The sequence below is a fragment of the Theropithecus gelada genome, chromosome 13 (assembly GCF_003255815.1).
Source record: "Theropithecus gelada isolate Dixy chromosome 13, Tgel_1.0, whole genome shotgun sequence".
Classification (NCBI taxonomy): domain Eukaryota; kingdom Metazoa; phylum Chordata; class Mammalia; order Primates; family Cercopithecidae; genus Theropithecus; species Theropithecus gelada.
This window is the reverse complement of record NC_037681.1, coordinates 73,635,519-73,663,099: the sequence shown is the minus strand read 5'-3', so window position 1 is coordinate 73,663,099 and position 27,581 is coordinate 73,635,519.

Here is a 27,581-nt window from a genome sequence, read left to right as displayed (position 1 = left end):
TTTTTTTTTTTTTTTTTTTTGAGACAGAGTCTCGCTCAATTGCCCATGCTGGAGTGCAGTGGTATAATCTCGGCTCACTGCAACTTCTGCCTCCCAGGCCCAAGCCATTCTCCTGCCTCAGCCTCCCGAGTAGCTAGGATTACAGGTGCCCACCACTACACTTGGCTAATTTTTGTATTTTTAGTAGAGATGTTTCACATCTCTACTAAACAGTTTCACCATGTTGGTGAGGCTGGTCTTGAACTCCTGACCTCAAGTGATCTGTCCCCTTCAGCCTCCCAAAGTGCTGGGATTACAGGCGTGAGCCGCTGCGCCCTGCTGGTAGCTCCATTTTTAGTTTTTAAGGAGCCTCCAAACTGTTGTCTGTAGTGGTCGTACTAATTTACACTCTCATCAATAGTGTAGGAGAATTCCCTTTTCTTCACATCCTGGTCAGCATTTGCTATTGCCTGTCTTTTGGATAAAAGTCATTTTCCTGTGGTGAGATGATATCTCAAGGTAGTTGTCATTTGCATTTCTCTGATGATCAATATGTTGAATATTTTTTCATAAAAATGCCTGTTTGCCATTTGTATGTTTCCTTTTGAGAAATGTGTATTCAAATCATTTGCTCATTTTTTGACTGGATTATTAGATTTTTCCTATAGAGTTGTTTGAACATTTTACATATTTTGGTTATTAATCCCCTGTCAGATAGTTAGTTTGCAGATATGTTCTCCAATTCTGTGGTTGTCTGCTTACTTAGTTGACTGTTTACTTAGCTGAGTAGAAACTTTTTAATTTGATGTGATCCTATTTGTCCTTTTTTGCTTTGGTTGCCTGTGCTTGGTTATTACTCAAGAAATTATTGCCTAAACTAATGTCCTGGAGAGTTTCCCTAATGTTTTCTTTAGTAGTGAGAAATTTATTTAACCTAAATATGAGACTATTAAATATGTCCACAGGGTTGGGGTAGACCCTAAAGAGGGGAAACAGAGTTAGGTTTACTGGAGGGCTTGCATCAGTGAATTTCATTCAGTTCCCATAGTACATATGGGAACTACTGGGAGGATTCAAGAAAAAAAGTAAAACCATCAGACAAAATTCTCTCATTACGGAAGGTTGCCATCTAACTAGGGAAACACACTGTACACATTTGAAATAGCTAAGTAACAGCACAGGATAATCTGTGATAGTTGTAAACATGAGTGAGTTTGGTTACATTTCATTTTGCTAAAAGTATTTAAAAAATCCCTTCAAACTATGAAGCAAAAAGGGAATTAGAAGGATATCAGAGTGTCCTTGCCCAAGGCAGGATATGCAACTAAACATCATAAGAGACTGAAAGACTGTTAGAAAACTAGTCAGCAGCTGCCTTGAAATCTCATCTCGGCTCTCTTCTGCATACCTGCTTTCTTCTTTTTCCATAGATAGGATTTTATTGCTTCATTGTGCACATATCTAAAAATGGCACTTCTGTGATTCTCCACTTTATACATTTTAAGTTTAAATAATCAAGTCAGAGTGATTAACTATCTCTGAGTCCGAATTTCAGTTATTAGGACAGAGATGCTGACTGGTTCATCACGAGACAAAGTTTTACGATCTGATTCAGTTATCTGTGGCTGTGTGGCAGCACCATATATACAAAATAAATGCTGCTATATACATCGAGGAGAAGGGGGAAGTTATTAAAAAAAAAGAAACTCAATCCTAGCAGGATATTTGAAACAGTGTTTATTGGAGAAACTAGTAAAGACATTCAGAAAAAAAAAAAAACAAGTTATGAACTATGATATGTTGCTAGAAAGCCATGGGAAACTGGTGGAGCATGAACAATCCATAACATCTGGATAGATGAAAGAGGATGGAGACAAGTGACAGTTACAGAAAGAACAAGAGAAATGGCATGAAGGTGGAGATGAGTCAAGTATGTTTAGTGAGTAATAGGCAATTGGGTTTTCCTGGAGCTGAGTTCATGTTGTAGAGTTTTGAGAAAACCATCAAATACTGCTTAACCGTGGGCCCATTGGGGTGGATTTCTGGTTTCTTTTTATGTTTGTAGATGTAGCTTTAGAAGTTGTCAGCATTAAAGAGCTAGCTTCTCTCAACTTACTCATGAAAAGAGATGAGCTTATTCAGGGATATATTTTTGAAATGTGTAGGGAAGAGGATTAATTATAAAACACAGATGATCATCTACACTGTAGGTATGGGAAATGGAAGAGAACCCTGAGGAAAAGCCTGAAAGGAATGGCTGCAGGGATGGAAGGCAATGGTGTCATAGAGTGCAAATAAGATAATTTCGAGCACAGAGTAGTCAACAGGTCAGTCCCAGAATTAAAATAAAATAAGACTGGATAAGTATTCACTGGATTTAACAATTAGGAAGTGACTAGAGACTTTACATACAAATATGTGGATAATCTGTGGAGAAGACAAATATGTAGGTCAGTGTGCAAATGGTAGGACATGGACAATGGAGAAATAGACTGCACCATTCAGAAGATATCCATGAGAAGGAGAGGAGTGGAGAGAAACCACTGGGAACTGGACATGGAGGCAAAGAACTGGGGAAAGATTTAATAGAGGGAAGAAAATTGAGCATGTTTGTTAACTGAAGAGAAAAAAATAATGGGGGGAATTTATAAAAGGATTTGAGTGTTTGGAATTTTTGAGGGTGCATTTTGGCAGAAACAGTTGGTTAAGACTGAGAAGAGGTTATTTGATTTGAGAATTAAAACCATAAAGGGATGTTCCATATTGCTTGTTGGTTTCTCACTTCTGTTTACACGATGTTATTAAATCCATCAAACCAAGGTGTAAGTTCAGCCGTCCAAATATTGTTGATCCACTCTTCAGAAATGGGGAATTGGAGCCACAAAATAAAATAGTTTGCTGGGGGTTACACAGTTATTATGGTACAAGAATTCAAACTCAGTTTCCAAAACTTTATTTCTGGTGCTCATTTGGTTTTATCAAGATTTCCAGTATTTGCATATCTACAGTTACAGTGGATAACTACAGTTATAATGAGAGTACAGGACAGATTTCATGGTTTTAGGTGAATGGTAAAGTAGAAATTACACGTATAGACCGTGTTTTGGGAAGCTTAAAAGTAAAAGCAAAGCAAACTTGAACACAGTAGGGATATGGCACTTTTTATGGCTTCTCACCTTGTGGTGATAGTGTCATAAGGAGAAGTACCAGTGGTGATGACAGTGTCATAAGGAGAAGTACCAGTGGTGATGACGGTGTCATAAGGAGAAGTACCAGTGGTGATGACGGTGTCATAAGGAGAAGTACCAGTGGTGATGACGGTGTCATAGGAGAAGTACCAGTGGTGGAGTTCATGGGGATGAGGAAGAAGAAAATGGTCAAGTTCAAAGTTTTGATAAAGACAGCATAGGTGGAGGGGTCAGCTTCAGAAAAGAATAGCCGTGGGTCCACCTCGGTGAGAAATGATGACAAAGAGATGGGTGAAATGGTGACATTTTGTGACAAATTGGTTACCTAGCTCTTCTGTCCCTGTTTTCTCCTTTGACAATAGATAATAATATGCAAGCCACAAGGCTGTCGTGAGAATAACATGAGAAACTATAGATATATATAACTGCCTAGATCACAGTAAGGATTGAATTTTTGGTGGCTGTAACTGTCATTACAAATGATAGTACACTAGACACAGTAGTACTCGCCTACCATTCCATCAGCTTGCTGACATTTTTATACCCCTCGCAGAGAGCTTGGTCTACATGACTCATTTTGGTCAATGGGCTGTGAGGGAAAGTGATGTAAATTCCTTCTGGAACAAAATTGTAAAGATCTAGTGTGTGACTTTTCCAGGTGTCTTTTCCTCTAACCAGCAAAAGTGGAACATTCCAGATGGTAGAGGCATTGTCAGCCTGCATAGAATACATTTCCCCTTTAAATGCCTCCCTGACTAGCATTAGTCATATACCGTCATGAAAACACACACACTTTTCTTATGTTTCAGGGTTAATTTGCTGAGTCTGCATTACCTGGCCTATCCTGTTACTACTACCACTAGGCTAATGGCATTTTCACATCTCATACATCTTGTTTCTAAGAATACATGTTAAACTAAAGCTTAGCTATAAAATATTCCTATTGAACATTTTGAGAATCCACTGTAAAGTTCAATGTACTTACATTCTCTTCAAGGCAATTCATAAACTATTATTTGAGCACCAGGTGCACTTCACTGAGAGCTTAGAACACAACTTTAATAATAATAACAATAGCAAATATTTTTTGAACAGTCCTTAGTCCAGATGTAGTTTAGCCTCACAAATAGATTATGAGTTGAGTTCTACAATTAGCTTCATTTTACAAATGAGGGAACTGAGGCTCTGGGAGGAGAGGTTAATTACTTTACTAAAAACATAGAACTAATGAATCGTAAAGCCAGAATTCTAAATAAGATGCTAGAATTCCTACTTTCAATCAGTACATTGTACTTTTCCCCTACTCCATTATATCTACCCTAGGGAGTTTTACAATCTCTGGAAAGAATTCTAAAATTGTAGGCCATGTATTGGGCGTATCAGAGTTAGCTGAGAAACTTATGCAAAAATGGATATTCTTGAGCACTTCCCAGACTTGCTGAATAAGAGGGTCTGTGCACAGAAATTTACAATAAACGCTAATTCCGACAAATGATGACAGGTATTTCTGTTTATCAACCAGAGATAGCATGCTGTGGAGTTCACTTGGTTCCAGAAACTTTAAAACATATGGTTCTTGGCCGGGTGCAGTCACTCACGTCTGTAATCCCAGCACTTTGGGAGGCCGAGGCGGGAGGATCACTTGAGGTCAGGAGTTCAAGACCAGCCTGGCCAACATGGTGAAACCCCATCTCTACTAAAAATATAAAAACTAGCTGGGCGTGGTGGTGGATGCCTGTAATCCCAGCTACTCATGAGGCTGAGGCAGGAGAATTACTTGAACCCAGGAGACGGAGGTTACAGTGAGCTGACACAGTGCCACTGTACTCCAGCCTCAGTGACAGAGTGAGACTCTGTCTCAAAAACAAAAAACAAAAAAAAAACCATATGGTTCTCTACACATTAAAAAAGTTGTGAATATTTTTCACTATTTCAATTATTTATGTTGAGACTTAACCACTATTTCTGTGTCACATTATCTAAAATTTTTGTGAGCAACAATCACATAACATGGGACTGAATTGTATCTTATTTCCAGTTTATTTACTTTAGGAGACGATTATTGTCTCTCCACTGTGTCTCAGGACATGTTGAGAATGTCTCTACTTTTCTTGTCCATGGCCAGCAATTCCTTTCAGCTCAACATCTTACTCTGAGCCAGATGACCACTGTTGTTATGGAATCTGGTGGTGGCCTAGCCATTGGTGGTCAGCTTGCTACTTGGTTACCTTCTCTCCTTCACTCCTTTTTAGTACTTATTAATGGGAAGTTAGAGTCCAGTGTTATTCTTGATCCTGAAATGCATTTATTATCAGACTCTGAGCAATAGGCAACATACACTTTGGACAACCCTTAGATAAAGATTAAGTTATTCCAGCAAACATAAGTTTTTGGAAGTTTAAGTTTCTTTTTCTGTCTACCTCTCCCCTCCATCACATGCCGAGATGAGAAGCTATGCTCATCTCTGGGATAACAGACTTTTTCTGGATTAGCCCAGAAAGGAAACACACACACACACACACACACACACACACACACACACACACACCCCATCACCACCACCACCACCACCACCACCACCACCTACAAACTGGCACCTTGATATTGAGTTATATTTGGCCCATTAAAAAAAGGAAAACATAGGAAAGCAAGCAACATCCATATAATCATTTGCCACTATGACATTGGACATAACATGTTCTTTGAGGTCACATTCCCTGAGAACCTGATTGAGGGATCACTGGCAACTATGAGATCTGAACATTTCAGTGAGGTAGCTGTAACAGGTTCTTTTTGCTGAGCTTTCATTTTACTCTTGTTAAATATTTTCAGGGACTATAACCTATAGAAAGCTATTGACACTCCTATCTATACTCAAGATAGCTAAATGTAAAATAAAAAGTTATTTTAAGCATCTGTGTAATACTTTGAAATACACACAGGATTTTTTTCTGCTTGCTTTGCATAATTTCTGCACTCAGCAATACTATCAAAGAAAAAATGAGCTCTTTTCTTTCAGCTGTTACATGCCTGGTTTGTTAAATAAGATCCCCTAGCCTCATTAGATCAAGAAAGAAGACTGTGACCTCTTGTGGAGTCTAGGGGGAGCATTTTATTGCAAGAAGAACCATATGGCCCAAAGTACATAGGAATATATATTCTCTGATCACAGCAGCTAGGTAGGAGTGGCTTCTTTGTACTCTGACTCTGACATCCAACATCATTATCATGTGTCTGCTGTGATCTTAAAACTCATAGATATTGCCCTGTTGTATGATGTGTAATTTATTCAGTATGTATATTTAATGCACAGTGTATGTCAGGCATTTATTATGTGCCTAACATTACAGAGTTAAACAAAACCCAGTGACTGCCTTTAAGGAGTATAGCCTTCTAAGGAATTGCATAAAAGTAAATACATGATTACGATGTAATGTGAAATAGCATTAGCAGAGATTTGTACATAGTGTTTTTAAATCTCAGTTGTATTTGTATATACCTTTTCTTCTAACTAACTTGTAAAATTTCAGAATACATTTACTTTTTAATTTATTCACTGTATCCATTTTCATAATAACTTGAATTTGTTTGAATGGTCTTCAGTATTTGTTTATTTTGTTTCACTTTGGATTTTATTTTTTAATACTTCCTAACAGTAAGAGTATAACCTCTAGAATTCCTTAAATATTATTTTTTTGAAATTAAAACAAACACAGAAGATAAACTACCTCAGAAATTTATATGTCAATGAAATATCTCAAAATGAACATGACCGTGTAACCACACCCTGGAGTGGTGTGCTGGAGATGGCTTGCATTAATTTTTGCGAGTTAATTGTTAAATATTCTGGTTGTTCAACTGCTTGAAATTGAGCATGGCAGAAATATTCGAATATCAAGTCTTTTGCTTCCAGGAAGCAAGTTGCTAAACATTTATTATCATAGATTAATCTCTGCAGATTAATAAAGAGAGCATCACCAGCTTCCCTGTAGCCATGCCTGTGCCTATTTCCAATTACTAATCACTTCATCTTCAAGTTAACCACTAACTTGACTTCTAATACAGCAGGTTAATTTTACTGTTTTGGAATCATACATTAAGAGAAAAGAAAAGATTCATTGGCGTCTGAAAACTTAAGCGATTTTGGCAACTCTCTTTAAATAAACAAGAACAAAATTATAAATACAAAATTAGGTACAGAGCCTTAGATGAAATCTGAGCAAGTTAAGGGAACTTCATTATCTTCATAGTAAATCCAACTGCATTAGGGTATGTATTCTTTTTTTGTCTAACTTGTTTCACTTAGCTCTGTAAGAAATCCATCTATGCTTTTGCACATAGCAGAAACCATTAGTATGGCCTCTTTGTTGTTTCAGTTTACTATTATGTGGTTTATTTTACTGCTGAGCATTATTGTTTTTAATTTGAGGCTCCCATCAGTAATCTTTCTTTAATGGTGCATCACATGACTTTTGGTGTGCAAATGTTGCACTGTGTTAGAAGTATACCTATGAGTGAAATTGTGGCATCACAGCCTGTTCATACATTCAGCTGTAGTAGACATTGCCAAATAGTTTTCCTGAGTGGTGGTACAAGTGTACAGTCCCAAAAGCAGTGTGTAGAAGTTTCAGTTCTACATTCTTGACAAAACAAGGGATTGTGAGAATTACATTTTGGCCATTTTAGGGTTTGTGTGATGACCCATTAGCTTTAGATTATTTTCACATGAGTTTTGGCCCTTTGGATATTTTCTTCTGTGCAATTGTTTTGTGCATTGAAAAAAATTAAATTATCTATTTTTAATGATTTATAGGAGTTCTTTTTGTATTATGGATATAAGTTCTTCGAGGGATATATCCAATGCAAGTATTTTCTTTATTCATTACTTTGGTATTTTTTTCTTAAAGGTTTTTTGTTTGTTTGTTTTTTAAACAATGCAAAGTTCTTAATTTTGTAGGAATTAAATTAAACATTTTAATAGCTAGTGCATTATGCATTCTGTTTCTGAAAAATTTATCTACCCAAGATCATTAAAGATATTCCCCTATGTTACTTTCTAAAAGCTTTATTATTTTACCTTTAAATTACTGAAAAACGCCTATCATTATTATGGAAGATTTTTCTATATCTCTTTTAGTTTGGTCAGGTTTTGCTTTATATAATTTGAACCCATCATTCATTGCAGAAAAATTTAGACTTATATTCCTGGTGAATTGATGTTCCTTCATCTTCAGTGATGTGTCTTGCCTCAAAAACTGTCTTTATTTGTATGCTTATAATAATGTCCTTTTATTTAGTATTCACATTGTAAACTTTTCCCTTCCTTCTACTTTCAATCTATTTGCATCCTTATGTTTAAGGTGTATCTATTGTGTCTACTGTTGTTTTTTTTTAATCCAGTCTGACAAGTTTTGTCATTTAATAAGAGTATTTAATTCATTTACATTTAATAAAGCTACTTATATATCTGAACTTAAATCTGCTACCTTCCAATTTGATTTATATTTCTCTAATATGTTCTGTGTTCCTTTTTCTATGGTTTCCTTCTTATTGTATAGATCATTTTAAATAGTTTACGTTTTTCCCTATTGCTTGTTAGTTATGCACGTGTTTATTTTTGTATTACAAGAAAAAAAAGTTTGTTTTTCCTTTGTATGCTGAAAGAGATTGCATAGAATTGGAATTAGTTGTTGTTATGTGTATGATAGAATTCACCAATGAAGCGTCTGTCCCTGAAGGTTTGGTGGTGGTGGTGGTGTGTGGGGAAAATAATTATGAACTTGATTTCTTTAGCTATTAAACTACTCTTTCTCCTTGAGTTAGTTTTGGTCGTTTTTTGTGCCTTTCAAAAGTTGACTACTTCATTTAAGTTTTTGACTTTATTGCCTAATATTACATTTTCATAATGCTATCATTTTAATGCATGTAGGATTGTTTGTGATTTTCTCTCTTCCATTCTTAACGTAGGTAGCTTTTGCCTTTCTTTTTCCTTGGATAGTCTAGCTTGAGGTTAATCTTTTTTATGTATGAGTTTTTGGTTTTATTGTTGTTCTCCATTGTTTTTCTCTTTTCTATTTCATTGATTTCTGCTCTGTTTATTCCTCCTACTTACTTTGAGTTTAGTTTGTTTTTTTCTTGCTTTTAAGATAGAACTTCAGATGACCAGTCTTAGGTCTTTATTATTTTAAAGTTACAATTTTAAAAAATGTATTGAGAATTGTTTTATGCACCAGCACAGGCCTGTCTTGGAGAGTATTTTATGTGCACTTAGAAAAATAATGTGTATTCTCCAAATGAGTTGAGTATACTAAAATGTTAATTAGATGCATACTTAGTTTGTTCCTACTCATTCTATGCATTACTGAGGAAGGAGTCTTGAAATTTCTAGCTCTAATGGTTGGATTTGTTTTATCTTTATGTCTGTTAGTTTTGTTTCTCATATTTTAAAGCTCTAATTTTAGGTACATAAACATTTATATATTTTTATTTCTTCTTTAAGAATTGGCTCTTTTAAATAGTTAATGATAATAGGCTTAGTGCCCTTTTAACAGAGGCCCAAAAGAGACCCCTCACCCTTTCTGCCTTCTGAGGACACAGCTAGAAAGTGCTATTTATGAACTAGAAAGCAGTTCCTCATCAGACAGCAAATCTACCAATGCCTTGGTTTTAGACTGCCCAGCTTCCAGAGTTATGAAAAATAAATTTATATTGTTTATAAGCTACTCAGTTGATAGTATTTTGTTATGGTATCCCAAACAAACTAAGAATATATTAACACTTTAAAAAATTATTTAAAAATTAGTTTATAATATGGTAAATACTAGTAGATAGAACCCATATAAACAAGCTCTTTAGAGTCATCAACAATTTTAGACTAAAGGCTTTCTAATGGAAAACCACTGCTCTAAGTTATATTATAGGCACCTTTAGGATTACCACTTAGTCTACCTGCAAGTAACATTATTCCTCATTGTGTATAGTATAAGAGCCTTGAAACAGTATGCTTTCATTTTTTGCCTCCATTTTTTGTGCTGTTATGATTATATACTTTATATATGTAGAATGTTTTATCTTTAAATATTATTTTACATTATCCTACACATTTACCATTTTGAGTAATCTTTATTTCTCTAGGAAGATACAAAAATTTCCTTCAGGTGTCATTTTTCCTTTTCTGCCCAAAGAATTTCCTTTAACATTTCCTGGAGTGTGGCCTGCTGTCAATGAATTCTCCCCAGACAGAGAAATCTTTATGAGTCATAAAGATCAGTTAGTTTTGATGAGTGACAGAATTAGAGCACACATACAAAATAGGAGAGAGATATTTTAGAGCCAGAGTTGGCAAGATTTAGCAACTCATTGAATTGAATTGAGTGTAACATGCTAACACACCTCTTAAACATCACAGCCAATGAAATAAGAATAAAAGAGTGAATACTGAGAAAGTATATTCAAAAGCGTTATTATAATTGGCAGATCATAAGATTGTCTATTCGGAAAACCCAGCCCAGAATCCACCAAAAATCACAAAACTTATTAATTGAGTTAATGTAGGTGTGTAAATATAATAGCTTTCCTGTATACAAGAAATAACCTGTTAGAATATACAACGGTAAACAACATCAGAAGCAAGAAATAACCTGTTAGAATATATAATAGTAAACAGCAGCAGCAGCAACAAAAACAATTACAAAAATGCTTGATCAAAATACAACAAGCCCACTTTTTGATGGGGTTGTTTTTTTCTTGTAAATTTGTTTGAGTTCTTTGTAGGTTCTGGATATTAGCCCTTTGTCAGATGAGTAGATTGCAAAAATTTTCTCCCATTCTGTAGGTTGCCTGTTCACTCTGATAGTAGTTTCTTTTGCTGAGCAGAAGCTCTTTAGTTTAATGAGATCCCATTTGTCAATTTTGGCTTTTGCTGCCGTTGCTTTTGGTGTTTTAGACATGAAGTCTTTGCCCATGCCTATGTCCTGAATGGTACTCTCTAGGTTTTCCTCTAGGGTTTTTATGGTATTAGGTCTAACATTTAAGTCTCTAATCCATCTTGAATTAATTTTCGTATAAGGAGTAAGGAAAGGATCCAGTTTCATCTTTCTACTTATGGCTAGCCAATTTTCCCAGCACCATTTATTAAATAGGGAATCCTTTCCCCATTTCTTGTTTCTCTCAGGTTTGTCAAAGATCAGATGGCTGTAGATGTGTGGTATTATTTCTGAGGACTCTGTTCTGTTCCATTGGTCTATATCTCTGTTTTGGTACCAGTACCATGCTGTTTTGGTTACTGTAGCCTTGTACCATAGTTTGAAGTCAGGTAGCGTGATGCCTCCAGCTTTGTTCTTTTGACTTAGGATTGTCTTGGAGATGCGGGCTCTTTTTTGGTTCCATATGAACTTTAAAGCAGTTTTTTCCAATTCTGTGAAGAAAGTTGTTGGTAGCTTGATGGGGATGGCATTGAATCTATAAATAACCTTGGGCAGTATGGCCATTTTCATGATATTGATTCTTCCTATCCATGAGCATGGTATGTTCTTCCATTTGTTTGTGTCCTCTTTTATTTCACAGACATTTCTCAAAAGAAGACATTCATACAGCCAACAGACACATGAAAAAATGCTCATCATTAGTGGCCATCAGAGAAATGCAAATCAAAACCACAATGAGATACCATCTCACACCAGTTAGAATGGCAATCATTAAAAAGTCAGGAAACAACAGGTGCTGGAGAGGATGTGGAGAAATAGGAACACTTTTACACTGTTGGTGGGATTGTAAACTAATTCAACCATTATGGAAAACAGTATGGCGATTCCTCAAGGATCTAGAACTAGATGTACCATATGACCCAGCCATCCCATTACTGGGGATATACCCAAAGGATTATAAATCATGCTGCTATAAAGACACATGCACACGTATGTTCATTGAGGCACTATTCACAATAGCAAAGACTTGGAATCAACCCAAATGTCCATCAGTGACAGACTGGATTAAGAAAATGTGGCACATATACACCATGGAATACTATGCAGCCATAAAAAAGGATGAGTTTGTGTCCTTTGTAGGGACATGGATGCAGCTGGAAACCATCATTCTTAGCAAACTATCACAAGAACAGAAAACCAGACACCGCATGTTCTCAGTGATAGGTGGGAACTGAACAATGAGATCACTTGGACTCTGGAAGGGGAACATCACACACCGGGGCCTATCATGGGGAGGGGGGAGGGGGGAGGGATTGCATTGGGAGTTATACCTGATGTAAATGACGAGTTGATGGGTGCAGCACAGCAACATGGCAGAAGTATACATATGTAACAAACCTGCATGTTATGCACATGTACCCTAGAACTTAAAGTATAATAATAATAATAATAATAATAATAATAAAATACCACAAGCACCTAAAACACCTGAGGTAAGAAGCAAGCTAATAAGGAATGTAAAGAGTCAATGAGAGGACAACTATAAAGGACTTGAAGGAAAAATTAATAATTAGAAAGATATACTTTGAAATATGAGGTTTAATATTTTAAATTTGTTCATGATCAACAAATCTAGATTGAATTAATTCACAATAAAAAATCAAGTGGATCAGTTTGGTGACAAGATAAAATGATCCTAAAGCTTACTTTGAATGAATGAGAGCATAATATGAACAATACATTTTTCTAAATGCTAAGGATACTTGTCCTATCAAATATTGACAAATATTATAAAGTCACAATAATACCAGTACCAGAAGGAATAGATGTATTAGTGAAATAAAATAAAAATCACGGCCATATTTAAGTGTATATTGGGATTTATTTTATGATGAATATGGACCAAATTGGTGGGAAAATAACAAATGACAGTATTGAAAAAAAAGTTGCAATTTTTAAAAAATAAAATTAGATGTCTACTTCATAACATATGTTAAAATAAATTTCAGCTCTTGAATCATTTTTAGTAAATTTTTTGGCATCTTTGGATACAGATTCAATGCTATTCTTATCAAGTAACCAACATCATTTTTCACAGAATTAGAAACAACTATTTTAAAATTTATATGGAACCAAAAAAAGAGCCTGAATAGCCAAAGCAATGCTAAGCAAAAAGAAAAAAGCTGAAGGAATCACACTACCTAATTTCAAACCATACTATAAAACCACAGTACCCAAACAGCTTGATATTGGTACAAAAACACATAGACCAGCGTAATATAATAGAAAACTGAGAAATAAAGCCACACATCTACAACCATCTGATCTTTGTCACAGCTGATAAAAACAAGTAATAGGGAAAGGATTCTCTAGTCCATGAATGGTGCTAGGATAACTACCTAGCCATATGCAGAAGATTGAAGCTAGACTCCTATGTTTCACTGTATACAAAAATTAACCAAAATGAATTAAAGATTTGAAAGTAAGACCTCAAACTATAAAAATCATGGAAGACAACCCAGGAAATACACTTCTTGACACGGGCCGTGGCAAATAATTTTTTGGCTAAGTCTCCAAAAACAGTTGCAAGAAAAACAAAAATAAACAAGTGGGATATAATTAAACTAAAGAGATTCTGTACAGCAAAAATAAACTATCAACAGAGAAAACAGACAACCTACAGACTGGGAGAATGTATTTGTAAACTATGCATCTGACAAAGGCCTAATATCCAGAATCTATAGGGAACTTAAAGAAATCGACTACCAAAAAACCCCCCAAATAGCCCCATTAAAAAAATGGGTGAAGGATGTGAACAGACAGTTGTCAAAAGAAGACATGCAAGTGGCCAGCAAACATAAAAAAATACCCATTATCACTAATCATCAAGGAAACGCAAATCAAAAACCACAATGAGATACCATCTCACACCAGTCAAAATGGCTACTGAAAAGTAAAAAAACAAAAACAAAAAACAACAACAGATGCTGGTGAGGTTGTGGAGAAAAAGGAATACTTACATACTCTTGATGGGAATGTAAATTAGTCCAGCCACTGTGGAAAGCAGTCTGGAGATTTCTCAAAGAACTTAAAACAGAGTTACCATTTGATCCAGCAATCCCCTTTTCCAAATGAAAATAAATCATTCTGCCAAAAAGACACGTGCACTTGTGTGTTTATTGCTGTGCTCTTCAAATAGCAAAGACATGGAATCAACTCAAGTGCCCACCAGTGATAGACTGGATAAAGAAAATGTGGTACTTGTATACCATGGAACACTGTGCAACCATAAAATAGAATGAAATCATGTCCTTTGCAGCACCATGGATGGTGCTGAAAGCCATAATCTTAAGCAAATTAATACAGGAACAGAAAACCAAAGACTGCACGTTCTCAGTTAAAAGTGGGAGCTAGGAGGCGGAGCTTGCAGTGAGCTGAGATCCGGCCACTGCACTCCAGCCTGGGCGACAGAGCGAGACTCCGTCTCAAAAAAAAAAAAAAAAAAAAAAAAAAGTGGGAGCTAAGCATTGAGCACATTGACATAAATATGGAAACAGTCGATTTTGTGGACTACAAAAGGGTGGAAGGGGGTGAGGCTGGGTTAAAAAAACACCTATCAGGTACTACGCTTACTAGTTGGGTGATGGGATCTATACTCCAAATCTCAGCATCTTGCAATATTCTCATGTAACATATTTGCACATGTACCCCATTATCTAAAATAAAATTTGAAAAGAAAAACTTCTAGACAGATTAGAGATTTGAATGTAAAAATAAAACCAACACATTACTAGAAAAAAATATTAGATATCTATTGTCTTGAGTTTGAGGATTTTCTGACATAATAACAGAGAAACATGAAGAAAATGCCTTATTTGGGCTTATTTAAATTGTGTGAATCTAAAGCCGAATACCATAAAATTGTATTTATGAATTTAAAATGAAATTGACAACTCATAAAAGCTTATAATAGACAAGGTGTAAATATAATTAATATATGAACCCAGTAAAAAAAATATGGCAAAATGTGTATATGCTAATTTGAAAATGGGCAAAGCAGGTATTCTGGTAATTTGTAGATTAACAAATATGATGGACAAAGAGACAGATGGCAAGATTTTTAACATCAGAAGTCATGGAAGAAGACGTTAGAGGTAAAGATCAGGCCACTTGAAAGAGCACGCAGGATATGTCAGACAAGGGAAAATAAAAACAGAAAAGAACAAGGAAAATGTCAAAGATAAGATGTGTGATAAGTTGTATTTATTTTTATTATAAACACTTCATCCTCCTGGGTGAAATATATTAATAGTTTCCTCCACAATGGAATTAGTTTGGCCATGTGATTTTCTTTGACCAAAAAAGTTTTACAAACTACTTTGTTCTTTGTCAGATTTTTTTCTCTCTTGGTTACCATGATGGAGACTGTAACAAATGGAGACTGCTTAGTTCACGTGGATCCAGAGTGAAAAGTTCATGCAGCAGACCCACAGTCAAACTGTGTTGGAAACATAACGTGGATGAGACAAATACCTTTGTTGTTGTAAGTCACTGAAACAATGGGGTGATTTGTTACTTTGTTATATCCTAGTGTGTCCTGACTGATACATCTGGCCTACTTCATGTTTCTGACTTCTTGGCAAATTGACCAACTAGGTAGAGCAAAGATTGTAAATAGAAAATACAACCTGTCAAATAATGTGTACAAGAAAGAGAAGGTTTAGTAGGAGAGAAATGTTAACAGATTAGCTCATTGTGAGTGGGAAGATGTAGGCAGTAAGGGATGAGAAATAAATACAGTGAAGAGGAAGAGGGTAATAGAGAGTTGTCAGTTACAACTCTCTGTTGTCAATGCCTCAATTAGAAGTTTGTATTAGGTTGAGGACTCGACTTGAATGACAGTATTTCAGCTTGGAAACTACTGCTGTCTGGTTTTATGTTAGTTATATAATTTTTAAGTGTTATAAACTCTCTTAGTTTCTCCACCCTTCTTCCCCTTTTATTCTCAAGATTTATGTTGATGCCAAGTCACTAACAACAAGAAAAACAAACATATTGGAGTTTCTTCAGTTTGGAGTTCTTATTTGGTTTATTTTAATTCCCTGTTTCTGATCTGATATATTGGTCTTTCTACTTACTTATTTTTTCATTCATTCATTCACATCATGGTATACAGAAAGATAATACTTATATAGCAGTTACAGGTAAATAGAAGAGACTGTTCATGCTGGGACATTACCTAACTGGGCTGGCCAGACTGTACCATGAGCAGAGAGGATCCATGCCTTGGCATACCTGTAACTCACTGAAGAGACCATTTTTGGAAAGCTCTGAAATAAGCAATTGCACAAACGATTTAGCAGAAAGCTTATTCTGGCTAAATTATGATCCCTCTAGCTTATTTATTTAATTCTATCAAGAATAAGTGCAATGAGATGAACATTATTCATATCACCCACTTTTTTTTTTTTCCTGACAGGGTCCCACTCTGTAGCCCAGGCTGGAGTGTGGTGGCAGTATCTTGGCTTACTGAAACCTACACTTTCTGGGTTCAAGTGATTCTCCCACCTCAGTCTACCAAGTAACTGAAACTATAGGCATATGCCACCACACCTGGCCAAAGTTTGTATTTTTAGTAGAGAGAGGGTTTTTCCATGTTGGCCAGGCTGGTCTTGAAGCCCTGAGCTCAAGTAATCCACCTGCCTCAGCCTCCTAAAGTGCTGTGATTACAGGCATGACCCCCCATGCCCGGCCATATTCATCTGTTTCTTAAAAGTAATCCGTTAAAAGTGATGGTAATAAAGTTGTTAAGGTATGTCTTCTATTTCAGGAATGGGCCTGAACTGGCCTCCCATCTCAGGATATTAACTTGGATTTACACAATTCAGTTACTGAAATATTCCAGTAGTTACTGCTAGAGGCTTGCTTTATCCTAGCGTGTTCTAATTATCACATTTCCATAATCTAAATATTCCTGGATTCAAGTATAATTTCTCTTTCCTGAGATAAACTCACTTTCTACTCCCGGACATATCTATTTCTCCAGTTGTCTCGCTCACATTAGTATGTGTCATTTTGCTCAATTGTATTCTGTTTTTTCCTTTAAAATATACTTGTCAGGTATGCTATAAAAATAATTCACGGTAAATTGATATTTTATCTGCCCCTCTCTTAAACATTGAGAGATTATTTCTGTACTTTCCTAATACAAATTTATTATGTTTACTAATTATCATTATCTAATTATTTAAATAAATATAAATTATTTAATAAAATATAAATTATATGGGAAAAGAAATGGGATGGAGCAAGAGCATGCTAAATTATCAGTGGTCCCATTCTGTTTCTGTTCCAATTATATCAATCATAGAACTTGTAAGAGCCCTAAATGAGAGTTTTACCCGTAGAATCCTAATAACTTTTTTTTTTTTTGACATAGCAGCTGTCCATTTTCCAGGGGCATCTAAAGAATGGAATGATGGCCACAGAGAATGCAGGTAACAGAGAAGCTATGTGTTAGTATAAAGCTTTTTGTATCATAAATAGAACTAGAATGCAGGTGCCCACAGTAGTACCCTACTGCTGGACTAATAAAGTGTACGGGCTCAGCAGTCGTAAAGCTCAGAGTTGCTATTTTTGTTGAAAGATTTCAGACCCATGGTGTGAGACTGAGACACAAACTTGTTTGCCTGTTAGGATGGCAAATACACATGTTTCTTTGAAGTGCATTAAGTGTGGTGACACAGGATATGTGCACATCACGACAGTGGCATAGCAGGTTGGAGATATCCTGAATGTGAGTACTAATTGCTTTTCTTTCTTACTATTTAATATTTTTTCTCTTAACTGCCTTGTCTAACCTTTGCTGGATCCTCTCTCTTTTGACTTCGTTAATAACAGTGAACCTAATGTTGCAGACTTTAGTCCTTATTTTTTCCTTCTCTTCATTTTGAAGTTCAGTATCAGTTACATTTGATAACACCTACATCTGTGTCCCCAAATCAAAGTTTTCTACTGGGGTCCAGTATTGTATCTTTTTTTTTTTTTTTTTTTTTTTTTGAGACGGAGTCTCGCTCTGTCGCCCAGGCTGGAGTGCAGTGGCGCGATCTCGGCTCACTGCAAGCTCCGCCTCCCGGGTTCAAGCCATTCTCCTGCCTCAGCCTCCTGAGTAGCTGGGACTACAGGCGCCCGCCACCGCGCCCGGCTAATTTTTTGTATTTTTAGTAGAGACGGGGTTTCACCGTGGTCTCGATCTCCTGACCTTGTGATCCGCCCGCCTCGGCCTCCCAAAGTGCTGGGATTACAGGCGTGAGCCACCGCGCCCGGCCCAGTATTGTATCTTTAATCCCCGACATCTCAAGTTCGACTCGTGCTAAATGAGTTCATAATTGCACCTCTAATGTACAACTAATGGTACCATCATTCACAGAAACACTAAAACTCAACAGCCAAGGTGTCATCACATTGCTTCCTTTTCCTTTGCTCCCTCTAGCTTATTTATTTAATTCTTATTAGTTGTATTTCTTGAATATTTCTTGCATGTGTCCCCTCCTCTTCATCCCCATCTGTACTGGCCCTTATCACCTGTCACATGGACTGTTATAATAACCCCTTGGCTCGAGCTTTCTCCCACTCCATTGTGTCCTTTATAATGTCTTACCCTCTACACAAAGGATCGTGATTCTAAAACACAAATCAGATCCCATCACTTCCCAAGTTTCTCCACTGTCTGGTCCTCAGTATTTGTATTTGTGTGCACACAGGACCTCTGTGACCTGGCATCTCTACTTATCCTGCTGAATCTTCACCTGTATCACTCAGTGCCCCTGGAAGTGAGTGCACTCTGCTGCTTCACACCTCTTGGCCATGCATATACTTCTCATATGAAGTAGCCCTTCACTCCTTGTCCACTGGCCAAACCCCAATTTTCTATTCAGAAATCAGCCCAAACACCCACCAGGCAAATTCCTGGTTCTTCTTGTGGTTGTATGTTAGGGCTGTCACAGTGCTTTCCTTTCTCAAGCATCATTTTAGCTATTACCATAGGCAGTTTTAAGTTTGCTTACTGGTCAAATTTTACAATAGACTGTATGCCTCTTTTGAAAAACAACCATGTCCCAGACTCAGTTCAGTGCCTGGCATGTAGTAGATAATCAACAAACAAGTGTTAAGTATATGAATGAGTAAAGAGATGCATAAGTTTTGGGTTTTAAAATAATTCGGTACCTCCCCTCTTTCTGCTGTACTAGGAGCAATAGTTTGGAGGTGTCTTGGTGATGGATTTATTTTCTTTGCCTGTGGGATTACCAAAGTTATGGCACTTCATAGCTGGTGTGGTGGCACAGGTACTGGTGAGGGCCAAGAACTGGCTATGCTAGATTTCTTTCACTTACTTGTACTTTCATGGAATTGAAACATGTTTTTCTATTCTGGTTAGTGCCTTGCATGTCCAGATAGAGACAAAAGTGATTGGTATTAAAAAGTATTGTTTGATGACATTTTAAAAGAATCTTTGGGTCTTCTAGAAAAAAAAATTGGTTGTGGTTTTTAAATATAAATATAAATGCAAAATCTGTACTGTCTGAGTAATCTGTTCAAAGTTTGTATAGTAACCTATGTCTAAGATGGCCTGAAAAATGTAGCTGATTTTAAGCAATTCAGACATTACAGATCACACAATGATGTATTTTTTCAGTCTCTGGGAGGCAGAACTGTAACAGACTCTTGGGGACAAAAAGGGGGCTTATTTTTTTAAACAAAACATGATGTTATACTAAGAGCAAAACTATTGTTTTTGACAAGGCATGTAAGAATTCAGTTAGATCTGACTCAAATGAAAATGAAATAAGCTAGTTTTGATTCAAAAGCTGCGGACGTTGCCTAGTTGTGAAATGAAGGGTCCCTGAGGTTGTAGTCATGGCAACCAGTGTGAGGGAGCTGAGCTTTGAGTGCCCTTGTCCTCCATCACTGTCAAGTTACAGATTCCGTATTTGGAGGAATGGTGTTGGTAAGTTAGTAACAGGAAAGCACCAACTGAACCATTTCCCACCAACAAACCTGTATTTTGTATAATGAACTAACGGTTATGACTGTTAAGGTACTCTCCTACAAGGTTACAAACTGTAATTATTTCCAATAAAAAACCAGAAGCTTGCTGGGTGCGGTGACTCACGCTTGTAATCCCAGCGCTTTGGGAGGTCGAGGCAGGTGGATCATGAGGTCAGGAGTTAGAGAACAGTCTGACCAACACAGTGAAACCCTGTCTTTACTAAAAATACAAAAATTAGCTGGGCGTGATGGTGGGTACCTGTAATCCCAGCTACTCGGGAGGCTGAGGCAGGAGAATTACTTGAATCCGGGAGGCGGAGTTTGCAGTGAGCTAAGATAGCACCACTGCACTCCAGCCTGGGTGACAGAGCTAGACTCCATCTCAAAAAGACCTGGTGCGGTGGCTCACGCTTGTCATCCCAGCACTTTGGGAGGCCGAGGCGGGCAGATCACGAGGTCAGGAGATTGGGACCATCCTGGCTAACACAGTGAAACCCCGTCTCTACTAAAAATACAAAAAATTAGCCAGGCGTTGTGGCGGGCGCCTGTAGTCCCAGCTACTCAGGAGGCTGAGAGAAGAGAATGGCGTGAACCCAAGAGGCAGAGCTTTCAGTGAGCTGAGATTGCACCACTGCACTCCAGCCTGGGTGACAGAGCGAGACTCCATCTCAAGCAAAAAACAAACCAACAAAAAAAAAAGCCTGAAGCTTTTGGTTTTAGTTTTCCTGCTCTTTAAGAATAGATCTTGCAAAGGTTATTCTTAATTCTTGCCTTTCCACGTGGGCCTCTGTGTTGGGAAGCTGTTAGTTCTGGCTGTATCATGAAGAGTGTCCTGTCGTTTTCCTGTCTGTCCCTGCCGTGGTTACTCTCTTAACAGCCCCACTCAATAAGCTGTCGGCATCTGAAGAAAGAATTGATGGTACAACAAATTTCTCAATATAGGGATGAGACTGAGGGGACACACAGTCGCTTTCAGGAGGTTTGCCTCAAGTTCTTTTCAGTAAAGATTAGATCCACGCCCTTGACAGGCTCCACAGAGCTGGCAGTGGTTTCCGAAGCAGAATCTTGGTTCCAGCTTTTCCAAAAGCTTCCTCTTACTTTTCCTCTCTTCATTCCCTATTCACCATCATCATAACAATGTGTACACAGGAAGCTCTTGTGGATTAGTTAACATCATTTAATGATGGTTAGGGTAGAAAAGAATGTTGGAAACATTAGAAAAGTAGAATAATAGTCACATAATAATAATTTCTGAGCTCTTAATGTAAAACTTTGTGCTAAACACTTTGTATACTATTAGTTCTTTCAATTCTCAGTAATCCAATGAAGCAGATACTATCATCTCTATATTGCAAATGAGAAAATTGATTCTCTGGAAAGTTTTACAACTTGTTCCAAGGTCAGCGATTAGCATGTGTCAGAACTAGGACCTCAGCTTTTCTGGATCCAAAGCCTGGAGAAGTTAGTTTTTCTTTTGAGCAAAATAAATTTATTTCATGGCAGCTCCGACATTCTGGAGGCTGGAAGTCGAAGATCGTGGTGCCAGCACAATCGGGCTCTGGTGAGGGCCCTCAGCTTGCAGATGGCACATTCTTACTGTGTCCTTACGCAGTAGAGAGAGTGATGTCACTCTTCCTCTTTTCATAAAGGCACTAATCCCCTCATGGTGGCTCCACCAAAGGCCCCATCTCCGAATACCATCACATCAGGGTTTAAGTCCTCAACATATTAATTTCATAACATGAAGCTGGCAACTAGCCCAAGGCAAGAACTTTGCAGTACCAGTGCAGTTCCCCTATAGAGTCCCGTATGCTAGACTTGCTGAGGGTGGGCTTCCAAAAATGCACAAAAGAATATTCCATATGGTTATAGGGAATGGTCTCAAAAGAGGCAGTTTTAAAAGTTTTAATAAAAAATATAATATGTTGGGTTTGAATGTGAAATAATATGAAAACATACAATGAAAGAATCAGTATCTTTAACCTACCAGATCCCTAGTTTGACAGCTCACAGACTAGTCATCTTAGTACATTTTGTGTATCCATCCAGAAATAGTCTATACATTTGTGAGAATGCCTTTTCTTTTGAGGGCAATTTGATCATATCTATGACAAATTTACTATTCATGTGCATTTTGACCCAGTAATTGTATGTATAGATACATTAGCACAAGGGACTAAAGAGCTATATAGGGGGACATTTAATACATGATGCATGCCATTTATCCTATTTGTTTGTCCTGTTTTCACTGAAATGAAAACAAACAAACCTGGGTTTCTTATCCTTTCTATTGCCTCTCAACACCAGGTATTTAGGGAGTTAGGCTGTCAGACTGACCTTAACATGATGCTTGCCTTCTGAATAAGGCTTTCTATTTATTATAGGCCAAGTTCATTAATTTAGTCAGTAAAATTTATTGAATATTTCATATGTGTCATGCAGCGTTTGAGGCACTTGAAATATTTGTGAATTAAACAGATTAGAACTCGGCTCCTATAATTTAGTGAAAGATAAAAGTCAAGCAACAAACAAACAAATAAGATTATTGTAGGTGGTTATTCATGTTCTGAAGGGAGAAAACCCAGTGATGGAAGGTGACTTTAAGTATATATTCAAGAAGATAAGGTGATTAGGGAATAACTACTTATGAGGGAAACATTTGCTGTATGACTTGAATGATGGGAAAGGGGCACCCCATCATGAATTAGGCTGGGACATTATCTAGCAAAAGTTCTGAGAGAGGAACTTACTTAGCATGTTTTAGGAATTGAAAGGTCAGCATAAATGAGGCAAAGGAGAAATGAAAAAAAGAATGGCACAAGATAAAATTGAAGAAGTGAGCAAGGGTCAGATCATGTGGGATAATGCAGACCTGATAAAAAGATTAGATTTTATCCTAAAGGCAAAAAGGAAATTTTAGAAGGTATTAAGCAGAGTAGTGGCATGATCTGATTTATGACATTATAACTATTCCACTGACTGTAGAGAATGGATTATAAAGAAAGGACAAGAATGGGAACAGGGAGATCTGTAAGCAAATTATTAGTATAGCCTAGATTAGACATAATGGTAGCTTGGATTGGGCTGGTGGCAGTGGCACTAGGGAGAACTGGAGAGATTCAGGTTACATTTTGAGGACACTGTTAATAGGACTCGCTGGTATATTGGATATGCAAGTGTGAAGGGCAGGGAGGATTAAGGGCAACTATGGTTAAGGAGAGCTCTGCAGGTCATTATGTTAAGTGAAATAACCTGATACAGAACAACCACCATCACACTTTCTGACTTATCTGTGGGAACTAAAAATTAAAACAGTTGAACTCATGGAGACAGAGGGTAGAAGGTTGGTTATGGAAAGGCTGGGAAGGGTGGTGGGGAGTGGGGGTGGGCATGGTGGGAGGTAAGTGGAGATGGTTAATGGGTACAAAAAATTAGTTAGAATGAATAAGAGCTAGTATTCACTAGCATAACAGGTGACTGTAGTAAAAAATAATTTAGTACATTTAAAATTAACTAAAAGAATATAATTAGATCGTTTGAAACACAAAAGATAAATGCTTGAGGAGATGGATATTCCATTTTTACCCCAATATGATAATTACACATGGCATGAAAGTATCAAAGTATCTCATGTAGCCCATATAAATATATACACCTACTATGCACCCACGCATATTTTTTAAAAACTTAAAAAAGAAAAACACAGGACAACTTTGAAACTTCAGCTTGAGTGACCAGGTGAATGAACGTGATATTTACTGAGATTACAGACAGGTGAGTGAGAGAAGCAAATTGTGTACCAGTGACTAACTGGGTGCTGTTTACACAGTAACATTTAACAAATATTTATCATCCTGACATGTAGAAAAGTCACTGTACTTAGCTAGTTTCTCTAAAACTCCAGGTGAAAGCATCCACTGAGCAAAGCTTACTGACTAGAATCCTTTTGCCCTGTCTTTTGAAAAGGTCAGTTCTGTCCCATTCATCACTAAATAGACATAATCACTTGTTCTCTAAATTGTAAAATTGCCTCCAAATAATTCACCAGCCTTCTGTAAAACCCTTATTAACCCACTGCAAGAAATACTCAGTTCCTAAGTGAAAACAATATTTGTGTATCAGTCAGAGCTGGAGAGGCCCATTGTCACTTTATGAAAATTAGCTTTCTTTTTCCTTGTGGTAAATTGCAGATTCTTGCAAATAATATAAAATGTGACTTATGTTCCATGTGATAAAGAAGATACCTCTGATCATCCAGATTGTCCAACAAGACAGACTTATTTTTTCACTCATATTTTAATTGCTGTAATGTCAGCCTCAGAGCTCATTAAAGTTTTTAAGGCACAATATCCTGGGTATAAAATATTTTTATTGAGAAAATGAATTTTCTCTTGCCTTGAGACTAGCTCTCTAATTAAAAGCACATACCATTAGTGCAAGTATATCACATTAAACATACACTCTGATGAATTGATAAGTAATCTCAATCTTAAATCATAATCATTTTATTACTTTTCTGCAAGAAAGAAACCTCCAGTAAAAGGAGAAGGAGCACAAAGACATTTCTAGAAATTGGACCGTTCTCAGCTGACTGAGGTTTCCTTTGACAGTCATGGTTTCCTAGTGGTTTATAATAATTTGGTTTTTGTTTTTTGTTCTTTTTGCAGCCAGCCGTCTGGCATTTGCACCTGCTGCCTCCAACCTGCCATTCTACCAAGACTGTTACATTACTGTTGATATTATATATAAAAATAGATAATATTGTTTAAATATTATTTTGTAATAATCCAAAAACTTTTTATCTTCTTTGAAGGAGCTGCAAGAAAAGTTACATCTGTCATCATTAAAATATCCTCCATTTATTCTAGACATTATGGTGATTATATGAAGAGTGTGGTCTATATTTTACTGCAGACACTGAATAGCACCAGCGGAGAATGATCGTCTGCTGTTGTCACAGAATCAGCAGTTTTAGGCAGCATATAATACATTAGCTTTCAAATTTTCTTCATTAGAACGTCTCCAAGTTTAATTTACTCAACTGTATGGAGGTTAGAGATCTGCTGGTAAAGCACTCATCATTAACAGTGATTATTCATTGTCACTCTTGAGTAGGCAAATTCCACTTTTGGAGATTTTCTCTGCTAAGAAGAATTAATGGGAGCTGAGGAAGCAGGATAGGAAGCTCCAGGCCACAACTCTAAGGCTTCTTAAAAATGGAGAGAAATTCCACACTGCATTATTATTGGCTATAGTCACCCTACTGCACAACGGAACACCAAAACTTATTCTTCCCATCTCGTGGTAACTTTGTACCCATTGACTAACCTCTCCCAGCCCCCACTTTCCTCTTGCCCTCTTCAGCCTCTGGTAATCATTATTCTACTCTCACGTTCTACCATCTGACATATGATATATATACATGTCTTGAAACATTAGATTGCATACCATAAATATGTACAATTATTATGTATCAATCATAAATTTTAAAAATTAAATTTTTAAAAATGGAGATGAACCTAAGCACCACAGTCACGTGGGTAGAGTTGGTTTCTTGTCAGAGTAGGGAGGCAAAGGGCACAGGTCATAAGGAAGGCAGAGGTGACCAAGGCAGTCTTATGGCCTCTCACTTTGACTAAACTCTAGACAGGATTCTTCCTGACTTTAGATACCTGATTTCCCTTTTCTTAGAACATTTTCTTGAGAAAATTTGCAAGGGTACACTCTACCCTTTTGTACATTTTCTACCACTCAGGAATGTCTTTCTCAAAAGCCTGGGAGCCAGCCGGGCATGATGGCTCATGCCTGTAATCTCAGCATTTTGAGAGGCTGAGGCAGGCAGATAACTTGAGGTTAGGAGTTCGAGACCAGCCTGGCCAACATGAGGAAACCCCATCTCTATGAAAAATACAAAAAATTAGCCAGGCGTGGTGGTGGGTGCCTGTAGTCTCAGCTACTCAGGAGGCTGAGGTGGGAGAATCGCTGAAACCCCAGAGGCAGAGGTCCCATGAGCCAAGATTGTGCCACTGCACTCTAGCCTGGGTTACAGGGCAAGACTCCATCTCAAAAAAAGAAAAGAAAAGAAAGAAAGAAAAGAAAAAAGTCTGGGAGCCATCCCTTTAACAGGCCACCATCAAGACAGACAGAACCCATCTCTCCCAGTCTTTGTGAAGATAGGGGCCTAACTTTGGTAAGTATCAATCAATAAGTAGATAGCCGAGTTGCATTGACCAGTCTCCTCTACCTTTTGGAAATTTTTATTTGGAAAATCAGGCAAGTGGGTCTTGAGCATTTGCCTTCTTAAAAGTTCTAGTCTTAAGTAGATTATGACTCTAAGATATTCCTCTCCATTATTTTAAGGAGTTCAGAGGAATCAGTAATGCTTTCAAAGTGGACCTTTCAAATACTGCTTCCTTCAGAATCACTTGGATAACTAATAAAATACAGATTTCTGGTCCATTCTGGAGAGTTTTCAAATTAAACTCTCAAGGCATTGGGCCTCAGAATGTCTCTCTTAAATAAGCCCCTCACTTCTTTCTTTTACACACTAAAATCTGAATACAACTGCTCTATCGTAAGCAATTAAATCTTTATAAAAAGAATATGAATAGATCACACCACTGCAGTCCAGCCTGGGCAACAGAGCGAGACTCCATCTTAAAAAACAAAAAAAATAAAAGAATACAAGTAGTTATGAAAAAGATACATTTTGAAAAGTAGAAGAATTTTAATTTTTAAAATGATAAAAGCATAGAGGTGGAGATATTCAAAATATGTTGAATTTAGGTAGAAAATAAATCTTAAATCATTGGATTTATCTCGCTGCCTGTATTCAGTTTTTCCCAAAAAGAACCTTATCAGTTGACAATATATTGTCCTCTTAACACTTTCTATTGAAGAAAATTCCAGAATTTTTTTCACTCATCCATCAGAATGTACAGTGATTATGTTTTGCAGTCTTTCTTTGTAAATCATTTTGGCATACTTACCACAACTGAAAATTATTTTTTCTTGCTCTAGCCATTGGAGTTGTGGGAGAGTAGTTGTGGTCACAGGAAAACAGAGAAAAATTCTTCTTTTTTGCATTTACTTTTTCAAGGGAAAAATTATATTTTAAAAAGTCAGGATTTTTTTTAGATCCTGTGATTTGTGGAATAAGAAAAATGGTGTCCTAAATCAGGCTCTTGATGGTCCACTGACTCAGCCAAGTGATTTGGTTTACTTTTGGAGGGAAATGTATTCTTTATCTTGATCATCTTATCCTTGTGATTAATAACTTCTATTCTCTTTAACATCTATGCTGAAGGATGGCTCTGTCAGCAACTATTTACATTAGAAAGTATAAATTTATAATATTGCTTTATTTCTTTCGGAAATCTTCAGGTTGGAAAATTTTCCATTGTGGAATAAAACATTTTCCACCATTAAATGAAGAAGATAA